Here is a 26,054-nt window from a genome sequence, read left to right as displayed (position 1 = left end):
GTTTGTCCTTCAATAATCAGACAAAAGACTGCAGGGAACGATTCAACAGGTGTTTACTGAATGAGGGTTACTCTAGAACTACCTGTACAGATCACTACTCAGGGTTTATATACAGGTGTGGTCACTGCCGGTACTACAGTATACAGGAGCTGTAAAAAGTAGTTCTCTCCCTTAAAGGTACATACATTACAATTCCTCCCCTTTTAGATTAACAGTACCATAACACTCATTTAACAATTAAATATCAAACTAATTACAATTAACACTTTTAACATGCAACATTAGCTGAAAATAGTCTATTTATAAATTCAGTCTTTGGGGAGGCTTCCTGATCCTTTCTGGATAGCGCCTTTCCCGAGTGTCTTGCTCTTGGTGCGGAGGCAATTCTGGCCCCCTCTCGTCGGTTGGTTCATCAGCTTCCGATGCTACTGTTTCTGGGGTAGATGCGACCTGTACGTCGGGTTCCTCACCAGGTCCGTATGGGCGAGGCATGGGGTTGACTTGTTCCTGTGACTCTAGGATCTGGTCAGCATGGCGTCTCACGATGCTCTCCCCAACGTCCACTGTGTACATTAGTGGGCCCTGCCGTGTGCATATCGTTCCTGGCTGCCATTTTTCTGTTCGGTAGTCGCGGGCCAAGATTGGTTGCCCTACATTGAAGCTCCTTGTTGGCTTCCCATGGATGTGCTGGAATTGCTTACTCTCAACATCTCTTCGTACGTTTGGTCTGAGCAAATCCAGGCGAGATCTTAACCTTCGGTTAAAGAACATCATGGCTGGGGCCTGGTTGGTGACTGCATGTGTCACATTCCGGTAGGCGAACAGGAAATTGTCCGCCTTGTGCTGCAGCGGAATGTTGTCATTGTACATAGCCTTTATTGCCTTCTTAAAGGTTTGTACGAACGTCTCAGCCAATCCATTTGTGGCTGGATGATACGGGGCGGATGTGTAATGCCTTACCCCATTCTTTTTCAAGAACCTCTGTAACTCTTCGGACACAAACTGTGGTCCGTTGTCGGAGCAAATCTGTTCTGGCAAGCCATTCCTGGCAAAAATGGTCCGTAGGACTGCAATAGTTTTCTCCGTGGTGGTGGAGGACATTTTGATGACCTCAGGCCATTTCGAGTGCGCATCCACGGCTATTAAAAACATTGAGTCCATGAATGGACCAGCAAAATCAATATGCACCCGTTGCCATGGAGATGAGGGCCACTCCCATGGGTGTAGAGGGGCATGTGGTGGTGCATTTTGGACCTTCTGGCATCCTGAGCAGCTCTTTGCCAGGTCCTCGATTTGCTGATCGATCCCCGGCCACCACACATAAGCCCTAGCAAGGCTTTTCATTTTCACCCCTCCCAGATGACCTTCGTGAAGCTCATTGAGCATTCTATCCCTTAACTTGGGTGGAATTACCACTCGGGATCCACACATCAAGGTCCCCTGGCATACTGACAGCTGTTCTCTTCTGGATGAGAATGCTGGCAACAGTGAGTCGCCATGTGCTGGCCATCCCTTCACCGTCAAATCATATACCCGAGACAGTGTCGGGTCATTTCGGGTCTCCTTCTCTATACCAGCGTTAGTTACTGGCAAGCATTCAATTATAGTCGAATGAAATATTTCGACAGGATCCACTGCTGGTGCTTCCTCCGCAGTTGGCAGTGGCAGGCGTGATAGCCCATCAGCGTTTCCATGCTGTTTCGTGCCCTTATACTTGATTTCATATTGGTGCGCCCCTAGAAAAAGGGACCATCTTTGTAGCCGTTGCGCAGCCATCACCGGAACGCCCTTCTTTGGATTAAAGATGGAGACAAGTGGTTGGTGGTCAGTCAGCAAGGTGAACTTCTGCCCGTGCAGATAGTGATTGAACTTTTTCACTCCCCACACTAGGCTGAGGGCCTCCCTGTCAATCTGGGCGTAGTTACGCTCGGCTGAGGTTAGTGATCATGACGCAAAGGCTATTGGCCTCTCTGAGCCGTCCGAGAATTTGTGCGACAGCACCGCTCCAATGCCATAGGGTGACGCATCACATGCCAACCAAATTGGTAATGCCGGATTGTAATGGGCCAATACCTCTTTCGATGTGATTAGTGTTTTGCTCTTCTGGAAAGCTCGTCTACATTCGTCACTCCACTTCCATGGCACCCCAGTTTGCAGTAGGGTGTTCAGTGGGTGTAGTATTGTAGACAAATTTGGCAAGAACTTATGGTAGTAGTTTACCAGCCCGAGGAACGACCTCAGTTGTGACACATTTTCCGGTGCTGGAGCCTTGACTACTGCCTTGTAACCCCTCTTTATCGATAACGTGGCCACAATACGAGATCTGTTTTCTAAAAAACTCGCATTTGGGGCGGTTAGCTCGGAGCCCATATTCCTGCAATCTAGTGAGCACCTGCTCCAGGTTGGCAAGGTGATCACTGTCATTTTCGCCCGTGACCAGGATGTCGTCCAAATAACACTGGGTCCCTGGGATCCCTTGCAGGACTTGTTCCATTGCCCTCTGCCAAATAGCCGGAGCTGATGCTACCCCGAATACCAGCCGGTTGTATTGGTAGAGACCTTTATGGGTGTTGATTGTGAGGTATTTTTTTGATGCTTCTTCTACCTCCATTTGCAGACACGCCTGGGCCAGATCAATCTTAGTGAAGCGTTTCCCTCCAGATAGCGAGGCAAAAATATCTTCAATCCGCGGAAGTGGATATTGTACGGTGTGAAGGACCGGGTTCACTGTCACCTTAAAGTCCCCACAGATGCGAACCTTCCTTGGTTCCCCAGGCGTGCTGCTCAACGACTTTTTCATCACCGGGACGATGGGTGTAGCCCACTTGCTCCAGTCCACCTTGGACAGTACACCTGAACGTTCCAGACTCTCCAGCTCTGCTTCGACGGCTGGGCAGATCGCATAAGGTACCGGTCTGGCCTTAAAAAATTTTGGGCTTGCGTTTTCTTCAATTTTAATCGTCGCTGTCATGCCTTTTAGTGTTCTGAGTCCTTGCTGGAACACTTCTTTCGCGTCAGTTAGGATCTTTGACAGTCGCCCAGGTGTGACGTCGTCATCCTTTTTGTAAGCCACAGTCAGTGCCTGTATGGAATGCCAATCTAGCTGTATCTTCCGGATCCATTCACGTCCTAGTAGTGGTGGTCCTCCATCTGGCAATACATATAGGTCCATTTTTGGTGTTTCCTTGCCGTTATATATAACGTTCACCCTTATTTTTCCTTTGGGGTAGACTTTTTGCCCCGTGTACGTCTTCAAGACAATCTTTGTATCTCTCAAGGGTATATGTGAGAATAGCCGCTTGTAGCCCCTTCGGTTTATGACTGTTAGGGCTGATCCTGTGTCCAATTGCATTTTCACTTGGACTCCTGCTATCTTGAGTGTGACCCAGATAGTTTGGTGATCCTCCGTTTTGATCAGATTATGTAGTTTCAGAAAACTCAGCTCCTTGCTTCCGGAGTCTGTATCACTCTTCTGTTCGTCTGAACTACTCTCCGTCACCTTATGTACCTTCTTGTACTTCTCCTGTAGAGATTTCTTGCTGCTGGTTTTCTTTCCCGACCTGCACACTCTTGCTATGTGTCCTACTTTTCCACACTGTCTGCACACTTTGTCCTTGAACCAGCAATCATTATGGTCGTGTGTTGTTCTGCCGCAGCGATAGCACTTCACTGTTCCGTATGACATTTCATTTGTGCCATATTCTTGCGGTCTCCGTTGTATCACTGCAGCGCCCCGTGCTGCTGCTTCGTGTGATACTGCAATGCTGAAAGCCTTGTCCAACGTAAGATCCTTTTCTGATAGAAGCCGTTTCTGGGTTCCTTCACTTTGAAGCCCACACACAAACTTGTCCCTTAAAGTATCTGCTAGTCCCGTTCCAAACTGGCAGTGTTTCGATAGCTTGCGCAGTTCCGTTAAATACTCAGCATTACTTTCATCTTTATGCTGGTTCCTTTTGTGAAACTTAAATCTTTCTGCTATCAGCAGCGGTGTGGGGTTTAAGTGGTCCTGTAGGATTGACACTATGTTTTCAAAATCCTTTTCTACTGGCTTCTCTGGGGTTACTAGGTTTTGTAGTAAGCCATACGTTTTTGCACCCATTGAATTCAACAATACCAGCGCTTTCTTATCATCTGGCACTTCATTCGCCTTGCAGTATACTTCTATGCGTTCGACATATGTCGTCCAATCTTCGACTTCATTGTCGAACGCTGTGATACTGCCACTCTTCGGCATTTTTGGGTGTGGTTAGACTGGCTTAAAATGGCGTCTCCCGCGCTTTTCTTTCTTCCCCGCTGCGGCTTAAAATGGCGTCTCCCGCGCTGCTGCCAACGCCGTTCTCGGCAGTCCTCGTGGCAAATGGCGACGCCCTGTGGGTTTCGTGCGCTGCTCCTGCGCTGCTGCCAACGCCGCTCTCTGCGGTCCTCATGGCAATGGAAGTGCCTCGCGTTTTCCTGCGCGCCTCTCTCCCCTGTTGACGCTGCTCGGCCCTTGAACACCGGCTGCGCTCTGCGCGTTTTCCTGCGCGCCTCTCTCCCCTGTTGACGCTGCTCGGCCCTTGAACACCGGCTGCGCTCTGCTCTCTCTCGTCTCTCTCCCCCGTTGACGCCGCTCGGTCCTGAACACTGGCTGCGCCCTGTGCGCTCTGCCCTCTCTCTCTCCCCCGTCGACGCTGCTCGGCCTTTTTCTGTGCCGATCGGTCGGGCTCTAGCCCGTCGCTGTCCGGGAAGGGTCTGCGCAGTACCTGTTGCCAGCCCGTGCCGCTGGACCACCGTGACTGGAAAGCCAAGCCTGGCTCTCGACAGCCTCCCCTGCGATGCTCAAATCTCCGCTGGATGACTGGGCGGTTGCCCGTGGTCGACGCCCGTGCTTCTGGACTCGGCCTTCTTCCACTGTTCTCCAGGGGCGAATCCCTGGGAGGTGATGCAGAGTTGCAGGTAGGTTCGAATCTGCTTGTCGCCAATGTTAGATCCGTGTATCTCAATGTTTGTCCTTCAATAATCAGACAAAAGACTGCAGGGAACGATTCAACAGGTGTTTACTGAATGAGGGTTACTCTAGAACTATCTGTACAGATCACTACTCAGGGTTTATATACAGGTGTGGTCACTGCCGGTACTACAGTATACAGGAGCTGTAAAAAGTAGTTCTCTCCCTTAAAGGTACATACATTACAAGATCACCTCTCATTCTTCTAAACTCCAGAGAGTATAGGCCCATTCTACACAATCTCTCATCATAGAACAGCCCTCTCATCCCAGGACTCAATCGAGTGAACATTCATTGCACCGCCTCTAAAGCAAGTATATCCTTCCTTAGATAAGGAGACCAAAACTGTGCACAGTACTCCAGGCGTGGTCTCACCAACTGTAGCAAGACTTCCTTACTCTTATATATTCTAACCCCCTTGCAATAAAGGCCAACATGCCATTTGCCTTCCTTATTGCTTGCTGTACTTGCATGCTAGCTTTCTGTGTTTCTTGCACGAGGACACCCAAATCTCTCTGAACACCAACATTTGAAAGTTTCTTACCATATAAAAAATATCCTGTTTTTCTATTCTTCCTACCAAAGTGAATAACCTCACATTTCCCTACATTATACTCCATCTGCCACCTTATTGCCCACTCACTTAGTCTATCTATATCCCTTTGCAGACTCTTTGTGTTCTCCTCACAGCTTACTGTCCCACCTAGCTTTGTATCGTCAGCAAACTTGGATACATTACACTCGGTCCCTTCATCTAGGTCATTAATATAGATTGTAAATCGCTGAGGCCCCAGTACTGATCCTTGCGGCACCCCACTAGTTACAGCTTGCCAACCTGAAAAAGATCCGTTTATCCATGCTCTCTGTTTTCTGTCCATTAACCAATCCTCTATCCATGCTATTATATTACCCCCAACCCCGTGAACCCTAATTTTGTGTAATAACCTTTTATGTGGCACCTTATCGAATGCCTTTTGGAAATCCAAATATACTACATCCACTGGTTCCCCTTTATCTATATTACGTCCTCAAAAATCTCTGCCTAACCATGTTATGATTTTCTAAGTGCCGTGATACCACTTCCTTCACAATGGATTCCAGCATTTTCCCAACGACTGATGTCAGGCTAACTGGCCTGTAGTTCACTGTTTTTTCTCTCCTGGATAGCCAGGTGTCCCAGGGAGCCAGGTGTCTCGGGGGGTGGGGGGGCGGGTGGCAGGTGTCCCGGGGGGCAGGTGTCCCGGAGGAGCCAGGTGTCCCGGGAGCCAGGTGTCCCGGGGGGGCGGGGGGGGCAGGTGTCCCGGGAGCCAGGTGTCCCGGGGGGGCAGGTGTCCCGGGAGCCAGGTGTCCCGGGGAAGCCAGGTGTCCCGGGGTGGCGGGGGGGTGGGGGGGGCAGGTGTCCCGGGAGCCAGGTGTCCGGGGAGCCAGGTGTCCCGGGGGAGCCAGGTGTCCCGGGAGAGCCAGGTATCCCGAGAGCCAGGTGTCTGGGGAGCCAGGTGGCCTGGTCACTGGGGATTGAAGGACAGAGTCAGCCCATTTAAAGGCTGCAAAGATACAATGATTTTTAGCACATTCCTGGACCTTTTATTGGGTTTTTTCTAGCTGGCACTTTCCCAATCGCGAGCTTTGTGAAACTCGTTCTAAATTATTTATTTATTGCTCCCAATATCATTACTGGGAGCAGTGGATTGCTAAAGAATGCTCTAATCAGACATGAGTGCAAGAAGTGGAGGGTCTACAGATGGGCACGAGGCAGATCAGGCTCTGTGTCCACCTGACAGCACCTGCACACCCACATCTGCAGACAGAGGTCCACGTACCTGGATTTGGCAGATAACATAGAATCATAGAATGATACAGCACAGATGGAAGCCATTCGGCCTATCGTGTCTATGCCAGCCCTTTGTGCAGTGAGAAACAGAGTTAACGTTTCAGGTCGATGACCTTTCGTCAGAACTGAAAAAATTTAACAGGTTTTAAGCAAGTGCCAAGGCACTGGTATGGAAGACGGCATCATCAGAACAGATGCGACGGAGAGAACAGGGAAGGGAGGGAGGGGTGGAAAGAACAAAAGGGAAGGTCTGTGATAGGGTGGAAAGCAGGAAAGATGAAATGACAAAAGGGATGATGGTGAAATGAGATGTAACCTGCTTGTGCTCCTGAGGCCCAGCAGAGGGCGGTGACGCACTGCATTGCCAGGTTCACTGCTTCCTCAATGGTGCGGCTGTGCTGATCAGTTGATCATTTCTGCAGCGATTCAGTAGAATTAGATGGAAGTTACAGGATGGAAAAAGCTCATTCAGCCCAACCATCCTCCACACAAGCAGTATCTTAATCCCATGCACCCACCCTATACCCACATCCCTTAATCCCCCTTTCCTTCAACTGCTGATCTAGCCTGTTCTTCAATGTTAACGTGGTCTCTGCTTCAATCACTAGCCCATTCTCACAACCCTCCATGCAAAAAATGTTTCTCCTGCTCTCTGCCCTAAATCTCTTGCATTTAATCACCTATCTATGTCTTGTTATTTTAGAGCCCTCGATCTCAGTTTCTATCTATTCTATACCATCCCTTCATGATTTTAAGCACCTCTATCAAAACACTCCTTAATCTCCTCTGTTCTAACAAAAACAGCCCCAATTTTTCAAGTCTTTGTATATCCTCATACTAGGCAGCATACTAGTGAATCTGCGCTGTCCCTTCTCTGTTGCCTCAATGGGTGCGTAAATGACAAACTAATTTCAATATAGATAAGTGTGAGGTGGTGCATTTTGGTAGGAGGAATAAGGATGCCGCATACTCCTTGGAAAATAAGAATCTAAATGGGGTAGAGGAGCAAAGGGATCTGAGGGTACAGATTCACAAATCATTATAAGTAGCGACACAGGTGAATAAGGCCATAAAAATGTAAACAAAGCACTGGTGTTTATTTCTAAAGGGATAGAATTAAAAAGTAGAGAAGTTATGCTTAACTTGTATTGAACCTTGGTTAGACCACACTTGGAGTATTGTGAACAGTTCTGATCTCCATATTACAAAAGGGGATCTAGAGACACTGGACAAAGTGCAAAACAAGATTTACGAGGATGATCATAGAATCATAGAATGGTTAAAGCACAGAAGGAGGCCATTCAGCCCATCAAGCCCGCGCCGGCTCTCTGCAGGAGCACTCTTTTTCCTTCAGGTATTTATCCAACTCCCTTTTGAAAGCTGTGATTGAGTCTGCCTCCACCACCCGCTCAGGCAGTGCATTCCAGATCCGAACCACTCGCTGAGTAAAAGAGTTTTTCCTCAAGTCGCCTTTGGTTCTTCTGCCAATCACCTTAAATCTGTGTCCTCTGGTTCTCGACCCTTCCGCCAATGGGAACAGTTTCTCTCTATCTACTCTGTCCAGACCCCTCATTATTTTAAAATGATACCCGAACTGAGAGGTTATACCTATCAGGAAAGATTAAACAGGCTGGGGCTCTTTTCTCTGATAGAGGTCTTTAAAATTATGAAGGGGTTTGATAGGGTAGAAGTAGAGAAGATGTTTCCACTTGTGGGGGGAGTCCAAAACTAGAGGGCATCAATATAAGATAGTCACTAATAAATCCAATAGGGAATTCAGGAGAAACTTCTTTACCCAGAGAGTGGTAAGAATGTGGAACTCGCAACCACAAGGAGTAGTTGAGGCGAAGAACATAGATTCATTTAAGGGGAAGCTGGATAAGTACATGAGGGATAAAGGAATAGAAGGATCTGCTGATAGGGTTTGATGAAGAAGGGTGGGAGGAGGCTCGTGTCGAGCATAAACATTCGCATGGACCTGTTGGGACGAATGGCCTGTTTCTGTGCTGTAGATTCTATGTAATTCTCTGTAACTTAGTGTGAATTCCAAAACTGCACACAGTATTCCAACTGTGGTCTTTCTAAAGTTTTATGTAGTTTACATATATTTTGACTTTTATATTCTATATCTCTTTCCATAAAACCCATTATTCCATCAGCTTTCTTTATGGTCTTATCCACTTGAGGTGCTGCTTTTAATATCATGTCTTGTGAACTTCCAAATCTTTCTACTCTTCCACATCACCCAGCCTTTCTCCATTCAATGTATAATTATAACTTTCACTGTTTTTACCAAAATGTACCACCTCACATTTACTTGATAATGAATTCCATCTACTACTTTTTTCCCCATTCCACATGTTCTCAATATCCCCTTGCAGCTTCTTTTGGTCTTTAGAATTATTTATTATGCCTCCTATTTTCATATTGTCTGCAAATTTGGACACCGCTCCCTCCAGCCTTATATCCAAATCCTTGATATACACAGTGAACAGCCCTTCACTCTGTAAATCCCATCCATCCAAGTCTTGAATACTCCTAACTCCTCCCCTCCCCTCCCCCCCCACTCTCCCAGACAGGTTACAAGAAAACTCTTGTTGTCTATTGATAGTTCTGACATCGAAAGATGATCCCTCTCTCACATTGAGCTTCCAACTTCTCTTAGTCGAACCTTTCTTGTCTCTATTTCACCAATACCATGATGGTCAAGGCGCCACTGAACTTTCCTCTCTCGTTCCTTGTCTGCTCCTAATCCCCTGCAGCACCCCCCTCCCCACCTCTCCTGACCTTCAATACTCTCTGCAGTGACTCAAACAAACTCATTCTTTCCCAGGATCTCCAAACCATGGAACTTCTCACATCCCTCAGTCTTTCTATTCTCTTATAATCTGCTGGCTTTAACTCCCAGACCTGGTGTCACTCTTTGTTGATCCCTGGTTTATCCTTTTTCTTCTTTGTGTTGAATTGATTGATATTCTTGTCAGGGGTTAAAGAAGGTCACTTTGTGAGGGTGGAATAGAAAAACGAGTCAAGTTTGGCTCCTTCGGACTCTGACCTCTGTGCACTTAGCAAAATGGTCGCTGAGTGGGAGCGAGTGACATCTGGTACCAGTGTCTGACCTGGTTATTTATTTCGCCATCCTGAGCCTCTGTATCCTGACGATCAAAGATCTGGGCCCACTACCACAGCCTAAGTTTGGATTTCTCCTGGGATTTTCCGATTGTTGGGATATTAACAGGATCGGGAAGCGTGTCCTTGGCCTCCCAGCTCCTGTACTTGAGATGATTGATGTATTGAGCTGTGCAGCCAGCGACTTTCCGATTAGGCAGGAATGTACCAGTTATTTCAGCAATGTGTGGGACCCAGATCCCAACCCATGGGCTGCAGTATGTGAGGCAGCTTTACGAAAGACTCAGCCCAGAGTAATGAGTGCAGACACACACAGGCAATCAGACACACACACACAGACAGACACACACACATACAGACACACACACAGAAACACACACATACAGACACACAGATACAGACACACACACACACAGACACACACATACAGACACACACACACAGACACACAGAAACACAAACACACACAGATACAGGCAAACAGACAGACACACACAGACACACAGAAACACAGACACACACATACAGACACACAGACACACACATACAGACACACACACACAGATACACAGAAACACAGACACACACATACAGACACACAGACACACACATACAGACACACACACACAGACACACAGAAACACAGACACACACATACAGACACACACAGACACACACACACAGACACACACATACAGACACACACACAGATACACAGAAACACAGACACACACACACACACAGACACACACATACAGACACACACAGACACACACACACAGACACACACACAGACACACACATACAGACACACACACACAGATACACAGAAACACAGACACACACACACACACAGACACACACATACAGACACACACACACAGATACACAGACACACACAGACACACACATACAGACACACACAGACACACACACACAGACACACACACAGACACACACATACAGACACACACACACAGATACACAGAAACACAGACACACACACAGACACAGACACACACATACAGACACACACAGACACACACACACAGACACACACATACAGACACACACATACAGACACACACACAGACACACACACACAGAAACACACACACACATACAGACACCACAGATATACACTGGGGTTAATGCATTAACATCAATTTTATAAGAGGCAAAAACAAAAAGCAGGAAGTGCTGGAAATGAGGGAGTGAGCCTCTGGAATACCGGTTACATTTTTGGGGGAGCTTCTCTTTAGACCCTCACCACCACTTTCAGGCACTCACTGACACACTGCCAGGTTTCAACATTTTATGTGTTTAGTTCAGTTTTACATTAAACTGTCTTTTTTTACAAATCAAATATATAGGCCTAGAAATTCAGTTGTTTGCGCCAGCCACTAGCGCCTTAGGAGGAGGAGATGTGGGGCGCTAGGCAGCTAGCGGCCGGGCGCAGCGCGATCTGCGCCTCTCCCCAACTTCAGTAAAGATTTAGCGGCGGTGCAAAGCCTTTGCGCGCGCTCAGCTGCGCGCGCAGATCCTGACGTCATTTCATCGTGCAACGCCCTTTGTGCGCCCCAAACCGGAAATTCAGTGGCGTCGGCCTATTGTGCGCCCGGCGCCCCTAGCGACTGGTAGAGGGGAACGGTTCCCAGTCGCTGTGGGGCGCGGGGGGCGCAAATTAAAGGGCACTCCTCCTGCAGTAGAAATGGCAGCCATTTTGCAACATTCCTTCTTTGTGAGAGACGGATCTTTGCAGAGAGACAAAGGTAGAGAGCTTTCTGGTTTGGCTCAACACTCACACAGGCACTTGTGGCTTCAGGCCACAGCTTTGCACTTCTCTTTAACTTCAGAGCCATAGCTTTGATTGGAAACATATAATGGGGGCTGCAATGGGTGCAAATGTTGGCCTTCTCCATAGTCCTGGGTGTTGTACAGATCAAGCAGCAGTGGCCAGGCCTTGCTTCAGGGCTGCAGTGTGCAGGGCGTGGCAGGCAAACAAATCCACCCTCCCCCTTTAAGAGCTCACCGGCGCCAGAGTGTCTGCCGTCAATCAGCAACTCGCCGCACCTGCGCTGCGCCCGCCCTCGGGGGTATCGCCCCAGGCCGCCGGCTTAGCGCCTAATGATAGTCGTGCATCGCCTGTTTTAGCGCAGCAGCAACCTCTTGGGGTGATGCCACTGAATATCAGCGAAGGTGGCGCGAAGTTGCGCCGGGCGCAAACTTTAGCGGCCGCCCAGCTGTAGCGCCCCAAACGTGGCTATACTGAATTTCTAGGCCATAGTGTAATAAAATAATATAATAATTTATTACAATCTGCAGATTGACTGCTCAGGGTGTTCGGGTTTATGATGAGGTTTGTAGCAGTAACACGCAATGTGATTAATAATCATCAGACCTTGGTGACCCGGACCCCCTTGGGGACCCCTGAAAGCTCGACTACAACAAACCTGCTGCAGATTTTCTGCATTTGTTTCTCTAACACAAAATGCTTCCGTCAGTATTACAGGAAAGTGATAACAATGGACCCGATTCATGTTTCCTGATTGGAGACAATTGGACAGTTTCCTGGTCAGTAAAACAGCTGCTGAAGAAATGCACCAAGTCTGAGGCCACAGCCTGCCAGCACCAGGAGAGCTGTGAAGCACCGAGAGATCATAGAATCATAGAATAGCATCATAGAAAATTACAGCACAGAAGGAGACCATTCAGCCCATCTTGTCTGTGCCGGCCGAGAAAGAGCTCTCCAGCCTAATCTCACTTTCCAGCACTTGGTCCGAAGCCTTGTAGGTTACAGCACTTCCAGTGCATATCCAAGTACTTTTTAAATGTGATGAGGGTCTCTGCCTCTACCACCCTTTCAGGCAGTGAGTTCCAGACCCCCACCACCCTCTGGGTGAAATAATTTCTCCTTAATTCCCCTCTGAACCTCCTACCAGTTACTTTAAATCTATGCCCCTTGGTTATTGGGAAGGGAAATAGGTCCTTCCTATCCACTCTATCTAGGCCCTTCATAATTTTATACACCTCAATTAGGTCTCCCCTCAGCCTCCTCTGTTCCAAAGAAAACAACCCCAGCCTATTCAATCTTTCCTCATTGCTAAAATTCCCCAGCCCAGGCAACATCCTCATAAATCTCCTCTGCACCCACTCTAGTGCAATCACATCCTTCCTGTAATGTGGTGACCAGAACTGCACGCAGTACTCCAGCTGCGGCCTAACTAGTGTTTTATACAGTTCAAGCATAACCTCCCTGCTCTTATATTCTGTGCCTCGGCTAATAAAGGCAAGTATCCCGTATGCCTTCTTAACCACCTTATCTACCTGTCCTGCTACCTTCAGGGATCTGTGGACATGCACTCCAAGGTCCCTCTGATCGTCTGCACTTCAGTGTCCTACCATTTATAGCGTATTCCCTTTCCTAGTTAGCCCTCCCCAAATGCATTACCTCACACTTCTCCAGATTGAATTCCATTTGCCACTGTTCTGCCCACCTGACCAGTCCATTGATATCTTCCTGCAGTCTACAGCTTTCTTCTTCATTATCAACCACATGGCCAATTTTTGTATCATCTGCAAACTTCTTAATCATACTTCCTACATTAAAGTCCAAATCATTGATATATACCACAAAAAGATCTATGGCATCAGTGAATATTAGAGATGAAAATTGAAACCGAGTGTGTCAGAAGTAGAAAATGCCTTCATTCCCTCTCTCACCCCACTGTGGGAGCACCTTCACCACACAGACTGCAACGGTTTAGAAGGCGGCTCACCACCACCTTCTCAAGGGGCAATTAGGAATGGGCAATAAATGCCGACCTTGCCAGCAACGTCCACATCCCAAGATTTAATTTTTTTTAAGAGGTTCGGTGCGGTGGAAGAGCAGAGGGAATTGGGGTACAGGTTCACAGGACGTTAAAGGCAGCACCTCAGGTTCATATGCAGAGCATCAGCAGCAATACTGCAATATTTTTAATTAAATAAATATTACAAAGAGTGGGAGTCCTTTAACTCCTCAAGTGGTGATTTACAGCACCAGCCATAGGGATGAGGCAGCTGCTGTGAGAGAGGGAGTAAAGGCTATGGCAATCTGTTCTGCTTGATTCGGGGCTGAGGGGAGTCTCATCCTACACCTGAAAAACCTAACAAATGGGCAAAAAAGTGTATCTTTCTGTCTGCCCAGTAACAACATGAAGACTTTTCAATGAGGAAATCCTGAGCGTTTATCTCCAGTTGCACCTCGCACCCAATTCTGAACTGCTGCCCCAGCAGTGGATGCCGACCTTCCTGTCACTACACCCTGTTCATTGGAACTCGCTCCCAAAACCACATTCCCTTCTTACCTTCCTTTTTCCCTTTGAAAACCTCTTGTCCCCCCCACCCCAACCTCATTGAATACAAGCTGTTTTGTTGAATGAGTGAAATCCATTATTTTTCGGCAATCCTCCATTCAGTGCTCTGTATTTCTCCCATGTTCTTGTCCTCTCATAAGAACATAAGAAATAGGAGCAGGAGTAGACCATTCGGCCCCTTGAGCCTGCTCCGCCATTCAGTAAAATCATGGCTGATCTTTGACCTCAGCTCCACTTCCCCACCCGATCCTCATGTCCCTTGATTCCCTTAATATCCAAAGATCTATCGATCTCAGTCTTGAATGTACTCAACGACTGAGCATCCACTGCCTCCTGGGGTAGAGAATTCCAAAGATTCACAACTCTTTGAGTGAAGAAATTTCTCATCTCAGTCCTAAATGGCCGACCCCTTACCCTGAGACTATGACCCCTAGTTCTAGACTCTCCAGCCAGGGGAAACAGCCTCTTGGCATTTACCCTGTCAATCCCTCTAAGAATCTTATATATTTCAATGAGATCACCTCTCATTTTTCTAAACTCCAGAGAATATAGCCCAATCTACTCAATCTTGGCCCATTCTGCAATCTAAAGGCACTGACTCTTGCTGAGATGTTCCATAGGAATTCTGGCCTCCATTACCTCTACCTTTCCGTATCTGGCTTGCTAGGATTGCAGAATGAGGGGAATTTATAATGGGGAACAAAGACATGGCAGACCAATTAAATACATACTTTGGTTCTGTCTTCACAAAGGAGGACACAAATAAACTCAGCAGCAGAGGTCACTTGATATGTGTGTGAGTGGGCTGGACTTTGATCCACTGACCCTCATCTTCTCGGCTCACATGTAGACTGGTCACTTGGATGAGCTCCTGGAGGGTGCCCAGACTGTGGAAATTGTGCCCTAGCAAGAATCAGTGCCCTCTGCAGAGGATGGATAAATGCAACTAAATTTCAAATATATTTACCAATAGAAATATAAGAACAGGAGGTCATTCAGGCCCTCGAGCCTGTTCCGCCATTCAATGAGATCATGGGTGATCTGCGACCTAACTCCATATAGCCGTCTTTGGCCCATATCCCTTAATACCTTTAGCTAACAATAAGCTATTAATCTCGGATTTAAAATTAACAATTGATCTAGCATCAATTGCCATTTGCGGAAGAGAGTTCCAAACTTCTACCACCCTTTGTATGTAGAAGTGTTTCCTAATTTCACTCCTGAAAGGTCTGGCTCTAACTTTTAGACGATGCCCCCTAGTCCTAGATTCCCCAACCAGCGGAAATAGTTTATCTCTAGCAACCTATCTGTTCCCCTTAATATATTGAAAACTTCGATCAGTGATATGTGATAATGATATAGATATGTGAAGAGAAAAAGATTGGTAAAGTCAAGTGTAGGTTCCTTGCAGTCAGAATCAGGGGAATTTATAATGGGGAACAAAGACATGGCAGACCAATTAAATACATACTTTGGTTCTGTCTTCACAAAGGAGGACACAAATAACCTCCCAGAGCTGTCGGGAACATAGGATCTAATGAGAGGGAGGAACTGAATGAAATCAGTATTTGTAGGGAAATGGTGTTAGGGAAATTGACGGGATTGAAGGCCGATAAATCCCCAGGGCCTGATAATCTACCTCCTAGGGTAGTTAAGGAAGTGGCCCTAGAAATAGTAGATGCATTGCTGGTCATCTTCCAAAATTCTATAGACTCTGGAACAGTTCCCATGGACTGGAGGGTAGCTAATGTAACCCCACTATTTAACAAAGGTGGCAGAGAGAAAATGGGGAATTACAGACCGGTAAGCCTGACATCGGTAGTGGGGAAAATGCTAGAGTCCATTATAAAAGATGTAATAGCAGAGCACTTGGAAAACAGTGACAGGATCGGACAAAGTCAACATGGATTGACAAAAGGTAAATCATGCTTGACTAATCTACTGGAATTTTTTGAAGATGTAACTGGTAGAATAGATAAGGGAGAACCAGTGGATGTGGTGTATTTGGACTTTCAGAAGGCTTTCGATAAGGTCCCGCATAAGAGACTAGCGTGTAAAGTTAAAGCACATGGGATTGGGGGTAAGGTACTGACTTGGATAGAGAACTGGTTGGCAGACAGGAAGTTGGAATAAACGGGTCTTTTTCTGAGTGGAAGGCAGTGACTAGTGGGGTACCGTAAGGATCGGTGCTAGGACCCCAGCTATTCACAATATATATTAATGATCTAGACAAGGGAACTAGATGTAATATCTCCAAGTTTGCAGACAACACGAAGCTGGGTGGGCATGTGTGCTGTGAAGAGGATGCAGAGAAACTCCAGTATGATTTGGACAGGGTGGGCGATTGGGCAGATGCATGGCAGATGCAGTATAATGTGGATAAATGTGAGGTTATCCACTTTGGTGGCAAAAACAGGAAGGCAGATTATTATCTGAACGGCAATAGATTTGGAAAAGGGGAGGTGCAACGAGACCTGGGTGTCCTTGTGCACCAGTCGCTGAAGGTAAGCATGCAGGTGCAGCAGGCGGTTAAGTAGGCAAATGGTATGTTGGCCTTCATGGCGAGAGGATTCGAGTACAGGAGCAAGGATGTCTTGCTGCAGTTGTACAGGGCCTTGGTGAGACCACACCTAGTTTTGGTTAGTTACCTGAAGAAGGATGTTCTTGCCATGGAGAGAGTGCAGCGAAGATTCACCAGACTGATACCTGGGATGGCAGGAATGACGTATGAGGAGAGATTGGGTCGATTGGGCTTATACTCGCTGGAGTTTAGAAGAATGAGAGGGGACCTCATTGAAACTTATAAAATTCTAACAGGACTAGACAGACTGGATGCAGGAAGGCTGTTCCCGATGGCCGGGGAGTCCAGAACCAGGGGTCACAGTCTAAGGATAAGGGTAAGCCATTTACGACTGAGATGAGGAGGAATTTCTTCACCCAGAGAGTGGTGAACCTGTGGAATTCTCTACCACAGAAGGCAGTTGAGGCCAATTCATTAAATATGTTCAAGAAGGAGTTGAGATATATTTCTTAAGGCTAAAGGGATCAAGGGATATGGGAGAAAGCAGGACAGGGTACTGAGTTTTGATGATCAGCCATGATCGCATTGAATGGCGAGCAGGCTCGAGGGCCGAATGGCCTACTCCTGCTCCTATCTTCTATGTTTCTATTGTTCATGATTTCTGTGTTTAATTGGATGGTAGATCACATGGTAGTGTTATTACTTTAATAAAAACTGAAAATGCTGTAAATACTCAACATGTCAGGCAACATCTATACAGAGACGTTAACTCGGTTTCTTTTTCCTCAGATGCTGTCAGACCTGCTGAGTATTTCCAGCATTTTCTGTTTTTAATTCAGATTTCTAGCCTCCACAGTATTTTACTTTTGTATGAGTATTATTTACTCGCTTCTCTTTTGAGTTTGCATTCCATGCAGGGCGAGTTCCATGACACAGCACCTATTAAAGGTTTAACTTTCTTACAGAGCAATCGACACTGGCATTTCAGAATTGACACCCTGTTTACACAAAACATCAGTTCCAATCGCGACTGATAGAAGCGTCTCTCTGTGAGAAGGAAGGCAGGGAAACCACAGGACGCTGTATCTGAAACGCTTGTGGTTAAGAATTTCCTGCCACATTTCCCACTATAACTGAGATTGGTCACATCAAATGCAACCAGCCCAGACTGACAGTGGCACAGATCTGCTTTTCTACCCTCACTCCACCTGCATCACCCTCACTCCTCCCTCCCTCCCTCCCTCCCCCTCACTCCTTCCTCCCTCCCTCCCTCCCCCTCACGTCCTTCCTCCCTCCCTCCCTCCCCCCCCCACTGCTCCCCTCCCCCTCCCTCCCCTCCTCCCTCCCTCCTCTCCCCACACTACCTCCCTCCTCTCCCTCACTCCCGTTCCCCTCCCTTCCCTTCCCTCCCAACACCTCCCAACCCCTCTCGTCCCCTTCCCTACCCCTACACCTCCCTCCCTTTCTGCCTCCTTTCCCCTCCCCTCCCTCACGTTTTCCCCCTCCCTCCCTCCTTTCCCCCCTTCCTCCCTCCGTTTCCCACACCCCCTCCCTTTCCCCCCCTCCCCCACCCTCCCTTTCCCCCTCCCCTCCCTTTTCCCCTCCCCTCCCTCCCTTTTCCCCCCTCCCTCCCTCCCTTTTCCCCCTCCCTCCCTCCCTTCCTTTCCCCCCTTCCTCCCTCCGTTTCTCACCGCCCCCTCCCTTTCCCCCCCTCCCACATCCCTCCCTTTCCACCCCTCCCTCCCTTTCCCTCCCCCTCTCCCCCTCCCTCGTTCCCACTCCCTCCCTTTCCACCTCCCCTCCCTCCCTTTCCCCCTCCCTCCTCCCCTCCCTCCCTTTCCCCTCCCCTCCCTCCTCACCCCTCCCCCCTTTCCCCACTTCCCTCCCTCCCTTTCCCCCTCCCCCTCCCTTCCCCCACTCCCTCCCTCAGTCCCTTTATCCCCCCTCCCACCACCTCCCTATCCCTCCCCACTCCCTCCCTTTCCCCCTCCTCCTTTCCTCCCTTTCCCCCCTCCCCTTCCCCACTCCCCCCTTTCCCCCCTCACCTCCCTTTCCCCTCCCCTCCCTCCCTTTCCCCTCCCTCCATTTCCTTTCCCCTCCCTCCCTTTCCTTTCCCCCTCCCTCCCTTTCCCCTCCCTCCCCCCACCCCCCTCTCCTCCTCCCTCCATCCCCTCCCTCCCGCCTCCCTTTCCCCTCTCACTCCTCCTTTCCCCTCTCCCTCCTCCCTCTCCCCTCCCTCCCTCCTCCCTCCATCCCTCCTCCCTCTCCCCCGCCCTCCCTCTTCCCTCTCCCCCTCTCTCCCTCCTCCCTCTCCCCTCCCTCTCCCCTCACCCCTCCCTCCCTCCCCCTCCCTCCCCCCTGTCCCTTTCCTTCAGCCCCCCCTCCCCCTCCCTCCTTTACTCCCCTCCCCCTCCTCCCTTTCCCTCCCTCCCTTTCCCTCTCCCTCCCCCTCCCTTCCCCCTCCCTCCCTCACTTCCCCTCCCTCCCTCCCCCTCCCTATCTCCCTTTCCCTCCCTCCCCCTCCCTATCTCCCTTTCCCTCCCTCCCTTTCCCTCCCTCCCCCTCCCTCCCTTTCCCTTCCTCCCCCTCCCTCCTTTCCCTTCCATCCTACAATTCACAATTCACAATTCAAATCGCTTTATTGGCATGATAAGTTACATCTTATGTTGCCAAAGCATCAAAATACATTTATGGTTTAGCACATAAACGCAGTTCTATTCATACAGTGTATAAACAGGTATATCCCTGAGTGTATAAATATACATTCGCATTGTTTATATATATTCTTTTCTTAGTTTACTGTTGTCCCTCTGTTCATGGCAAGCTGTAACATAGTGTGCCGCCAGTGTTATACAGCTTCTCTCCTCTCCCAGTAGGAATGGAGTTTTTGGTTGTCATTCAGATTTCTGAAATCAGGGCATATTTGTGAGAATTTTTGGTAGAAATTCTCCCTGATGCCCTGATATTTTCCACAAGCTGTGAGGAAGTGCATCTCTGTCTCCACCACTCCCTGACTGCAGTGAAAGCATATCCTGTCCTCTCTTGGCAGCCTGGTCTGCCTGTGTCTGCCTTTTTCGATCGCTAGGCTATGTTCGCTAAGTCTGTACCTTGTCAAGGTTCTTCTCAGTTTGTTATCCTTTACCATGGTCAGGTAATCAGCTATGTTGTATTGTCTGTTTAGGGCCAAGTAGCAATTGAGTTTGCTTTGGGTTTTTGTTGTTTCTGCCCAATATGTCAGATATTTTTCCTTTTGCGTAGCGACGATTGTGTTGGGTCGAATTCTTTGTGTTACCCTGTCACTGTCCTGGGCTGGTTATTGTTAGTATTGTTAGTAGTTTACTTCACTGAGTCCCAGGACTAGTTGACTGAGGTATTCTTCTTTATGGTCAGCTCTTGGCATTTCAGGGCGTCGTAGTGATAGCATTGGGGATTGCTCATTTGTAGGTGATTCCAAAATTTGGTGGCTCTTTTTTGGATAGTGATTATAAATGGATATTGGCCTAGTTCCGCCCTGCATGCATTGTTTACTGTTTTCCTTTGAGTCCGAGGATACTTTTACAGAATTCTGCATGTAGGATCTCAATTGGGTGTTTGTCCCATTTTGCAAATTCTTGTTGAGTTAGCGGTCCCCATACCTCACTGCCATAGAGTGCAATTGGTTCAATTACTGATTGTGAAAATTTTGAGCCAAATGCTAATTGGGATTTCTATTTGGATTGATTTTTGATGGCATAGAAAGCCCTTCTTGCTTTCTCTTTCAGTTCATTCACAGCCAGTTTGAAGTTTCCCGTAGAACTGATTTTTAAGCCCAAGTATGTGTAGTTAGTGGTTTGTTCAATTTTGGTTGTTCCTACTGTGAAATTTATTTTGGGTCCCTGATGTTTGGGTTGGGTCCTCCCCCCCACTCCTCCCCCCCCCTCCTCCTCCCCCCCTCCCCCCCCATCCTCCCCCCCCTCCTCCTCCCCCTCCTCCTCCCCCCTCCTCCTCCCCCTCCTCCTCCCCCCTCCTCCTCCTCCTCCCCTCCTCCTCCCCCCCTCCTCCTCCCTCCTCCCCCCCCTCCCCCCTCCTCCTCCTCCTCCTCCCCCCCTCCCCCCTCCTCCTCCTCCTCCTCCCCCCCTCCCCGCTCCTCCTCCTCCTCCTCCTCCCCCCCCTCCTCCTCCCCCCCTCCTCCTCCTCCTCTCCCCCCCTCCTCCTCCCCCCCCCCTCCTCCCCCCTCTCCCCCCTCCTCCTCCCCCTCCCCCTCCTCCCCTCCTCCTCCTCCCCCTCCTCCTCCTCCTCCTCCCCCTCCCCCCCTCCTCCTCCTCCTTCTCCTCCTCCTCCTCCTCCTCCCCCCCCTCCTCCTCCCCCTCCTCCTCCTCCTCTCCCCCCCTCCTCCTCCTCCCCCCCCCTCCTCCTCCTCTCCCCCTCCTCCCCCCTCCCCCTCCTCCTCCTCCTCCTCCTCCCCCTCCTCCCCCCCTCCCCCTCCTCCTCCCCCCCTCCTCCCCCTCCCCCTCCTCCTCCTCCCTCCCCCTCTCTCCCCCTCCCCCCTCCTCCTCCCTCCCCCTCCTCCCCCCTCCCCCTCCTCCTCCTCCCTCCCCCTCCTCCTCCCTCCCCCTCCTCCTCCCTCCTCCTCCCTCCCCCTCCTCCTCCCTCCCCCCTCCTCCCCCCTCCCTCCCCCTCCTCCTCCTCCTCCCCCCTCCCCCTCCTCTCCCCCCTCCCTCCCCCTCCTCCTCCCTCCCTCCTCCCTCCCCCTCCTCCTCCCTCCCCCCTCCCTCCTCTCCCCCTCCCCCTCCTCCCTCCCCCTCCTCCTCCTCCCGTCCCCCCTCCCCCTCCTCCTCCCCCCTCCCCCCCTCCCTCCCCCCCTCCCCCTCCTCCTCCCTCCCCCCTCCCCCTCCTTCCCCCTCCTTCTCCCCCTCCCCCTCCCCCCTCCTCCTCCTCCTCCTCCCCCCCTCCTCCTCCCCTCCTCTCCCCCCTCCCTCCCCCTCCTCCTCCCTCCCCCTCCTTCCCTCTCCCCCTCCTCCTCCCCTCCCTCCCCCCCTCCTCCTCCCTCCCTCCCCTCTCTCCCCCCTCCTCCCCCCCTCCCCCTCCCCCCCTCTTCCTCTCCCCCCCTCCTCCCTCTCCCCCCTCCCTCCCCCCTCTCCCCCCCTCCTCCTCCCTCTCCCCCCCTCCCTCTCCCCCCTCCCTCTCCCCCACCTCCCTCTCCCCCACCTCCCTCTCCCCCTCCTCCCTCCCCTCCCTCTCCCTCTCCCCCCCTCCCTCCTCCCTCTCCCCCCTCCTCCCTCTCCTCCCTCCTCCCTCTCCCCCCCTCCTCCCTCTCCTCTCCCCCCTCCCTCCTCCCTCTCCCCCACCTCCCTCCTCCTCTCCCCCCCTCCTCCCTCTCCCCCCCCTCCCTCCTCCCTCTCCCCCCCCTCCCTCCTCCCTCGTCCCCCCCTCCCTCTCCCCCCCTCCCTCCTCCCTCTCCCCCCCCTCCTCTCCTCTCCCCCCTCCTCCCTCTCCCCCCCCCTCCCTCCTCCCTCTCAATACAATACAATACAAATCGCTTTATTGGCATGATAAGTACATCTTATGTTGCCAAAGCATCAAAATACATTTATGGTTGAACACATAAACGCGGTTCCACGGTTCCATTCATACAGTGTATAAACAGGTATATCCCTGAGTTTATAAATATACATTCGCCTTGTTTATATATACTCTTGTCTTAGTTTACTGGTTGTCCCTCTGTTCATGGCAAGCTGTAACATAGTGTGCCGCCAGTGTTACACAGCTTCTCTCCTCCCCCAGTAGGAATGGGAGTTTTTGGTTGTCAGTCAGATTTCTGAATTCAGGGCATATTTGTGAGAATTTTTGGTAGAAATTCTCTCTGATGCCCTGATATTTTCCACAGGCTGTGAGGAAGTGCATCTCTGTCTCAACTACTCCCTGACTGCAGTGAGAGCATATCCTGTCTTCTCTTGGCAGCCTGGTCTGCCTGTGTCTGCCTTTTTCGATCGCTAGGCTATGTTCGCTAAGTCTGTACCTTGTCAAGGTTGTTATCCTTTACCATGGTCAGGTAATCAGCTATGTTGTATTGTCTGTTTAGGGCCAAGTAGCAATTGAGTTTGCTTTGGGTTTTTGTTGTTTCTGCCCAATATGTCAGATATTTTTCCTTTTGCTTAGCGACGATTGTGTTGGGTCGAATTCTTTGTGTTACCCTGTCACTGTCCTGGGACTGGTTATTGTTAGTATTGTTATTAGTTACTTTATTGAGTCCCAGGACTAGTTGACTGAGGGTATTCTTCTTTATGGTCAGCTCTTGGCATTTCAGGGCGTCGTAGTGATAGCATTGGGGGTTGCTCATTTGTAGGTGATTCCAAAATTTGGTGGCTCTTTTTTGGATAGTGATTATTAATGGGTATTGGCCTAGTTCCGCCCTGCATGCGTTGTTTACTGTTTTCCTTTGAGTCCGGAGGATACTTTTACAGAATTCCGCATGTAGGATCTCAATTGGGTGTTTGTCCCATTTTGCAAAATCTTGTTGTGTTAGTGGTCCCCAGACCTCACTGCCATAGAGTGCAATTGGTTCAATTACTGATTTGAAAATTTTGAGCCAAATGCTAATTGGGATTTCTATTTGGATTGATTTTTTGATGGCATAGAAAGCCCTTCTTGCTTTCTCTTTCAGTTCATTCACAGCCAGTTTGAAGTTTCCCGTAGAACTGATTTTTAAGCCCAAGTATGTGTAGTGAGTGGTTTGTTCAATTTTGGTTGTTCCTACTGTGAAATTTATTGTGGGTCCATGTTGTTTGGATCTTTGCTGGAACACAAGGACTTTGGTTTTTGGGGGATTTATTGTCAGGCCCAAGTCTGGCAGTACGACTCCAGCAGGTCCAGGTTCTGCTGTAGACCCTCCTTAGTTGGTGACAGCAGAACCAGGTCGTCGGCATAGAGGAGGAATTTAACCTTGGATTCATTTAGGGTGAGGCCGGGTGCTGTAGATTGTTCAAGTAGTTTTGCCAATCCATTAATGTAAATATTAAAGAGTGTCGGTGAGATTGGCGAGCCCTGCGTCACCCCCCGCCCCTGTGGGAAGTATTTTGTTTGTTTGTCTCCAATTTTAACTGCACATTTATTGTTTGTATACATTGATTTAATTACATCATATGTTTTTCCCTCCTACCCCGCTTTCGATAAGTTTCAGGAATAAACCGTCATGCCAGATGGAGTCGAAAGCCTTCTGGAAATCTACAAAGCATGCGTAGATTTTGCTTTTGTTATGGTGAACGTGTTTGTCAATTAGGGTCTGTAGGGTGAAGATATGATCGGATGTTCTATAGTTTGGCAGGAATCCAATTTGGCTTTTACTTAAGACATTGTGCTCTTCAAGGAAGTTTATAAGTCTTTTGTTTATGATGCTACAGAATACCTTCCCCAGGTTACTGTTTACACAGATGCCTCGATAGTTGTTTGGGTCGATTTTGTCCCCACTTTTGTATATGGGGTGTTATGAGTCCTTTGTTCCAGATGTCAGGGAAATAACCGACACTCAGAACCAAGTTGAAGAGTTTTAGGATAGCCAGTTTCAGTTTGTCGTCTGCGTGTTTAATCATCTCGTTTAGTATGCCGTCTGTCCCGCAAGCTTTTCCTGGTCGCAGGTCCTTGAGTTTTTCAAGAAGTTCTTTTTCTGTTATTATGGCGTCTAGCGGGTTTTGGTTATCTTTTATGGCCATTTCAAGCTTTTCTAGTTTTTTGCGTATTTGGTGTTGCTCTGGTCTTAGTGTGTTTTTCTGGTATAATTTTTCAAAGTGGCTTACCCATGTGTCCCCATTTTGAATGGACAAATCGTCGTGTTGTTTTTTGTGTAGTGTTTTCAAGTTGTCCAGAAACAATTCGACTCAATGGATTCCTCCATGGAGCTGAGTGTATTCTTAATAAATTGCTCTTTTTTGGTCCTGAGTGTGTTTCTGTATTGTGTTAGCGTCTGACAATAAGTAAGGCGTAATTCCTCGTTTTCTGGATGTCTGTGTTTTTGGTTTGATAGTTTTCTAAGTTTTTTCCTCATGTTATGGCAATCATGGTCAAACCATTTTTCATAGTTTTTTGTTTTGGGTTTGTTCTTGCGAGCTTTCAAGTTTGCATTTGTTGCCAAATTATCAAAATATTGTTTAGTTTACTAACTGCCCGGTTTACGCCTTCTTTATTGTGAGTGTATATGTTATCCAGAAAGGTGTCTAAGAGAGCTTGAGTTGATGCATTGCTAATTGTTTTCTGGTATTTTTCCGTGTCATTTTTGGCCCATCTGTACGATTTTTGGTGTTGTACAGTTTACTGGGTTGTGTTTCTATGTTGTTTGTTTCTGTCTTTTTGAGAAACATAGTAATTTGGCTGTGATCTGACAGTGTTGTTTGTGGTTTGACTGTGAATGCTCTGAAAGAGGATGGGTCCAAGTCTGTAATCATATAGTCTACTGTGCTGCAGCCAAGAGGTGAGCAGTAGGTCGATCTTCCTAGGAGGTCTCCTATGAACCTACCATTGACAATGTACAGACCCAGGTTTCGACAGAGCTGTAGTAGCTGTTTACCGTTGGTATTTGACTGCTTGTCGCAGTTATGCCTGTATGGAAGGGAAGGGATGTCAAAGTGGTTATTCCCGAATACGTAATTGTTTCCCTGATTATTGGTGAAGTCTGGTTCTTCGCCCGTTCTTGAATTGAGGTCCCCACAGATCAACACGTTCCCCTGGGCCTGGTATTGGATAATTTCCCCCTCCATGTTGGAGAAGGTGTCCTCTTTGTAGTACGGGGAATCGATTGGAGGGATATAAAGTGCGCAAATGTAAACATCTTGGGTGTTTGAGATAATCTCCCTCTCAAGTTTGAGCCACATATGGTTTTCGCCCTTTTTTATAAATTTGATGTAATTCTTAAGTTCTGTTTTAAACCAGATCAGTATGCCTCCGAGTCTCTGCCTTGGGTTACACTTGGTAATTTATTGGAGGGGACCACTAGCTCAGTGTACCCTTGGGGACAGCCGGTGTGTCCTTTTCCTTTATACCAAGTTTCCTGTAAAATGATAATATCTAGATCTTTAGTTTCCTCTATGAACTCTGGGGTCCTACTCTTCACTTCTCGCACTGAAGAGCGTAGACCTTGGATATTCCAGGTCGAAATATATTAAGGATTTCATGTTAAGTTTTATCTTTTTCTATGATAGGTTAAAGAGTGGTACGTGTTTGTCGTGTCTAAGTGTGGGGGAAAAAAAAGATCACCCC

General features: G+C 48.7%; 1 protein-coding gene across 2 annotated transcripts in view; it reads left to right on the top strand.

The window, feature by feature from the left end:
• Positions 1-26,054, top strand: part of tjp1a (tight junction protein 1a) — a 229,205-nt gene that overhangs the window by 32,895 nt on the left and 170,256 nt on the right. The gene's annotated exons all lie outside the window — the stretch shown is intronic.

Source organism: Somniosus microcephalus, chromosome 32 (assembly GCF_052327205.1).
Source record: "Somniosus microcephalus isolate GS21.2 chromosome 32, FLI_Smic_1.0, whole genome shotgun sequence".
Lineage (NCBI taxonomy): Eukaryota > Metazoa > Chordata > Chondrichthyes > Squaliformes > Somniosidae > Somniosus > Somniosus microcephalus.
The sequence above is the reverse complement of the archived record's forward strand: the minus strand, read 5'-3'. Positions and strand labels throughout refer to the sequence as shown.